Consider the following 6,000-nt stretch of genomic DNA (forward strand, 5'->3'; position numbering starts at 1 on the left):
CATCCATCTGCAGTCCATGCTAATTAAGGAACGGACACTAGTGTTTAAACAGCCCCTATTAGTGATTCCGAATACTTTTATGTGCAATTTTTGTTGTTTTTTAAATAATTAAATGTTTTATCATTACCTCTCAATCCATCCATCTCTATGTGTCATAATTCTCTATTTTTATCATATCGTGTATCGTGATTGGTTATATATGCTAAGCGCTGCTATTTTGCATCTTATGTTTGTTATTAAAAGTAAGCAGTAGAGAGCAGGTCCATCTTAGCAGTGTAGGCCCCTGGGCACAGCAATGCACTGGGGCCCCTACCCATGCTCCAGCGGTAGGGGTGTGGGAAGCTATCAGGGTGTGTTCTATCTTCTGCTCAGCATGTAGGACCTGGAGCAGTAATTTCTGCTCATTACTCATTTACTGCACAGATGGGGCGGGAGGGAGAACACTAAACTGTAGAAGGGGGCTTTGGACTGAATGAAGGGGCCCTGATACATGACTTCCAGGGTGGTAGGGTGTGTTTAATGGGTGGTTTTCATGTTGCCGGCGCCAGTATGCTGACTGCCGGTAGCCCGACCGCCGGCATCACATACTACACCCGTGTTTAATACGTAGGAGAGGGGTGGATAGTGGAGTGGGCTTAATATTCATCATTTTCTGGTGGGAGGGCAGCTTGCTTGACCACAGATATCTCAAGTTCCTAGAAATAGATTTCTTAGCTTTGAATGGGATAACAAACTAGAGAGTCCCACCTTTCAAAAGGTACTGGGGACTTGGGGAAAAGAGTTCAGGAGCCAAAGCAATCCACCAATGAAAATATAAAACTGAATATTAGGCATGTGGAGCTGGTGCAAGGACCAGCTGCTTGAATGCTGATATCTATGGTTCTGGCAATAGCAGAGACAAGCTGCCAGTGTCCACCAAAAGGAGAGAATCACAGCTTTTGGAGTATACCCTCAGAAAAACTCTGTCAGCCAGAACCCGAGATATCTGGCTGGGAAGAGCAATTAACAGGCTTGGATGGGGACCACTGGTCTGAAGTCCGATATCTCTGGTTCCCCAGGGCCGATTTTTAAAAATCTGGTACCCCTGGAAAGAGGGGACCCTCAGCTATCATCCTAGGTCCTTTATACTTCTGGGGCCCTTGGGAAAGTGCCTATTAAGCCCATACGAAAAGATGGCCCTGGTAGAGAGGCTTAAAAATGTAGAACTGGTGACAAATTAAATCAAATTTCACATGTTTAAGTTTGTGATTCAATTGTCAATTGAGCCCGACTAGAATTATTATTAGAAATTTATGGCTGACATTCACCTTTTTGAATTTACAGTTTATTCAATCCCAAACAGTACATATTGAAAATTTCTTGTTACAGAATTTTGGTCAGATTGCAATGAAGAGAAAATGAGATGGGGAGGAAAGGAGCAATCATACCTTGTACAGAAGCATACTGTTAGAAATGATGGCAGCAGCCAGTGGAGGGCACCAGGGACTCTGCAGGCTCATGTATTAGGGAAGTCTTTTTATCTGCAACCCTTTATAGGTGAACGTGTTCACCTATACAGGAAATGTGGTTGCTATAGGTGAAGACTTCTATCTATCTTATCACTTAGAGATTGTATTCCTAACACGTGATGTATGTCACAAGTGTCCACTCATTGCTAATTAAGGAAAGAATAGATTCACCAAGGGCCATGGCTGAAGCATTGCTGGACCTTTACTATTCTATAAGTCATATTGTGATTGACCGATTACTATCTACCTCAAGGAAAGAGGATATCCTATACATAGGGAATGTATTATGGCTTATGACCCAGAGGGAAGCATGCTGAAAACTGAACAAGCAGTCTTTGAAGCGTGACAAAAAACCTTATCTGGTGCTGAAGGCAAGCATCCTTTACCTTGAGAGCATCAAAAACACATGAGACATTTGAAAGTCTAGCGTTCCCAGGGTCATCATGTCAGTCTAATATGATGACCCTGGACATCTGTTAGTGAACTTAACTTATACTTGACTTATACTGGACGGAAATTGAAAGGAAACACCAAATAAATGCAAAATAAACTATCACAAACCAACAATACTGCAGCTACAAATGTTTGTCCACTCCTAATATTCTCCAATCCTCACTTACTGAGGAAACTATACTTTCACTTTCTGCAAAAACACCTGCAATGCAACTTTGACTCGGACCCTGCAAATACCTGGAAAACAAATGTTTCATTGGGAAGCATTGTTAATGAAGTAACACTGACTTGCGGTTTGCTAACACTGTGTAATTTTCCATCTAACAGCAGCAAAATATTTGACTTACTGTTAACCTGTAGACAATAACCATATTTTAAATACTTGCAAATCTTACTTATTTCTGCAAATTTCACTGTTCTCTCATTCAGCCACCACTCCTCCTCCTATTCTCATTTTACTACCACTATTTACCCCATCCACACTATGGCCAGGCTGGCAACATCCCCCATTAATCCTTGTCTTCCTAATCCTTTATTCTGTCCCCTGGTACCACCTCTATCCCTCTCTCCCAGTCTCCTACATCTCATCCTCTGCCTCCCTTCCCCTCTTCTTCTGTTTCCCCATTGCAATTTACTTCTGCCCCTTCACACCCTTTCAAACCCACCACTCAACCCTGCTCTCTTCCTCCTCTGCCTGTCACCTCACCTCTCCTCCACCAGTATCATACTGCACTCCCTCCCTGCCTCACTCCTGTAGTCTCCCTTCCTAGCCAAGGCCCCAGCTCCATCATTACACCCTCTTTATCCCTTCCTTCTACATTAATCTTACCTCAACATTACAGCAATCCTGGTAATCTCATTCACATCTCTCCCACAAACTCCTACCCCCTATCCTGTACGCTCTGGAATGCCAGATCTGTTTGCAACAAACTGGCCCCTATTCGTGACCTTTTAATTTCCAACTCCCTGCACCTCCTGGCAGTGTTGGACTGGGGCATGTAGAGCCCACCAGGGGAATGCAGTGGTAGGGGCCCATGTTAGGGGTGTGGTCAGTCTGCGGGGGTGTGGCCTGCCACCTCATTGGTTTGACTAACCATTAGAGAGTGCAACATCTGGGTCCCTTCATAAATATATACAGTAAATTCAGCTGCTGCATCAATGATAATGTACCAGATTAATAACAGATTAATAACAGCAATGCACTGTAGAAATACACCATAGTCCAGTATAAGGTAATGTGTTCAATGTATAATAATGTATAATTCAAGTGCACAGACTGGAACCTGATCCGTGGAGCAGGAGGTGGGTCCCCCAGGCAGTGGGGCCCACCGGTGGTTTCCCCTGTACCCCTGTGGGCCAGTCCAAGCCTGCCTCCTGGCCATTACAGAAACCTGGATTACTCCCTATGACACCACTTCTCCTGCTGCTCTCTGCTGGGGGCCTCACATTCTCAACACCCCCCCCCCCCCCGACAAGGGGGTCACCATGGGGGTGGTGTTGGGATCCTTTTACCCTCAAGCTACACATACCAACTTATACCTCCAGAACCATCCCTTACATTCTCTACATTTGAGGTCCATGCAATATGCCTCTACCAACCTACTAATCTTCGAGTTGCTGTCATTTACCGTCCACCTGGCATTTCCTCCAACTTTGCTTCCTGGCTACCTCACTTCCTCTCTCCTGACATTCCCTCCATTATTCTAGGTGATTTCAACATCCTTATCGATAACCACATAAAATCACCTGTCTCTAAACTCCTTAACCTCACCTCTTCACTTTGTCTCCCCCAGTGGACCACCTCACCCTCCCATGTGAACGGGATGCTCACTGGATCTGGTTTTCACTCACCGCTGTGATAGTTCTGATTTCTTCAATTCCCCTTTTCCCCTCTCTGACCACCACCTGCTCTCTTTCAACTTATCTATCTTTGCCTCCTAAGGCTACCATCACTAAGCGTAACATTGAAGCTATTGACGGACACCTCATCCCTATCCTCCCTGTTTGACTCACTTCTCTCTCTCCTCTTCTCTCTCTCACATGCCCTGAACAAGCCACATCCCTATACAATGCATCTCTTACTTCTGCCCTTGACTCTGTTGCTCCGCCAACCACTATTCACCCTCGCAGATCAACACCTCAACCCTGGCACACCAAATGCACCAGATATCTTCAAAAATGCTCACGTACTGCCGAGCGACAGTGGAGGAAATCACGATCTAAAGCAGACTTTCTCCATTTCAAATTTATACTCTCATCCTTCAGTACTGCCCTTTCCCTCGCTAAACAATCATACTTCAAAATCCTCATCTCTACCCAGTCTTCCAACCCCCGGCGCCCCTTTGCCACTGTTAACTCCCTCCTCTGCCCACCACCTCCTCTCCCTTCCTCATTGTCTGTGCTTGACTTTGCCACTTATTTCACATCCAAGATTGACTCCATACATCAGGACATCACATCCCACCAGACCAGCAACCAGCCAACACCCATCCCTTGCCACCCCTCCCCTTCCCTCTTACCATCTCTGACATCTTTCTCCCATATATCTGGCGAGGAAGTCATGGCCCTCATCCGTTCCTCCCCCCCCCCCACAACCTCCCCACTTGACCCTATCCCCTCCCACCTCCTCCGCTACCTTTCTCCTTCTGCCTGTTCCCATCTTGACCACCTTCTCAATCTCTCCCTCTGATCAGGCACTGTCCCCTCTGCCTTCAAGCATGCTCTTGTCTCCCCTATTCTTAAAAACCTACCCTTAATCCACTCTCTCCAACTATCGACTCATCTCTCTCCTCCCTTTTGCCTCCAAACCTCTTGAGCGTATTGTCTATAATCGCCTCACTGCCCTTCTTTCCTCTCACTGCTTGACCCATTCCAGTCTGGTTTCTGTTCTCTCCACTCCACTGAAACTGCCCTCGCAAAAGTCTGCAATGAACTCCATGCAGCCAAATCTAAGGGCCACTACTCTCTGCTTATTCTTCTTGACCTCTCTGCTGCTTTTGACACTGTGGACCACCCTCTCCTTCTGCAAATCCTTCACTTTCTTGGTCTGTGTGATACTGCCCTCTCCTGGCTGTCCTCCTACCTCTCTGATCGTTCCTTCTCTGTTTCCTCTCATGATGCTACCTCCCCCCCACTTCCACTAACTGTTGGTGTCCCCCAAGGCTCTGTTCTTGGTCCTCCCCTTTTCTCTATACGTCCTCTTTAGGTGAACTCATTAGTTCTTTTAACTTCCAATACCACCTCTATGCTGATGACACTCAAATCCACCTCTTCTCCCCTGATCTCTCCGCCGCTCTCCTCACTCGTACCTCCAACTGTCTATCTGCTATCTCTTCCTGGATGTCCCAGCGCTTTCTTAAACTCAACATGTCTAAGACTGAGCTGATCATCTTCCCACCCTCCCACACAAACTCACCTCCCACAATCTCATTATCCATTGATGGCATGACTATCTCCTCTAGCCCCCAAGTACACTGTCTTAGCATAATCCTTGACTCCTCCCTCTCCTTCAAACCACACATTCAGCACCTCTCACAAACCTGTCATTTCCATCTCAAAAACATTTCAAGGATCAGACCTTTTCTCACCCAGGATGCCACTAATATCATTATTCACTCACTGATTGTCAGGGAGGCCAGTTAGGAGGAGATTACAGTAGTCCAGTCTGGAAACAATTACCTCTCTCCACTCCAATCTATCCTCAATGCTGCTGCCCGGCTCATCTTCCTCACCAAACGCACTACGTCCACCTCCCCTCTCCTACAAGCCCTTCACTGGCTTCCCTTCCCTTTCAGAATCCAATTCAAACTTCTCACACTCACTTACAAAGCACTCACCCACTCCTCTCCCATTTACATCTCTGACCTTATCTCCCTTTATTCTCCCACCCGTCCTCTTCACTCTGCTAATGCAAGACGACTCTCCTGTCTTCTGATTACTTCCTCCCACTCCTATCTCCAAGATTTCTCACGTGCTGCTCCCTTTCTCTGGAATTCTTTACCTCTCCCCCTCAGAATCTCCACCTCTCTACAAAACTTCA

Source organism: Pseudophryne corroboree, chromosome 6, assembly GCF_028390025.1.
Source record: "Pseudophryne corroboree isolate aPseCor3 chromosome 6, aPseCor3.hap2, whole genome shotgun sequence".
NCBI classification, from domain to species: Eukaryota; Metazoa; Chordata; class Amphibia; order Anura; family Myobatrachidae; genus Pseudophryne; species Pseudophryne corroboree.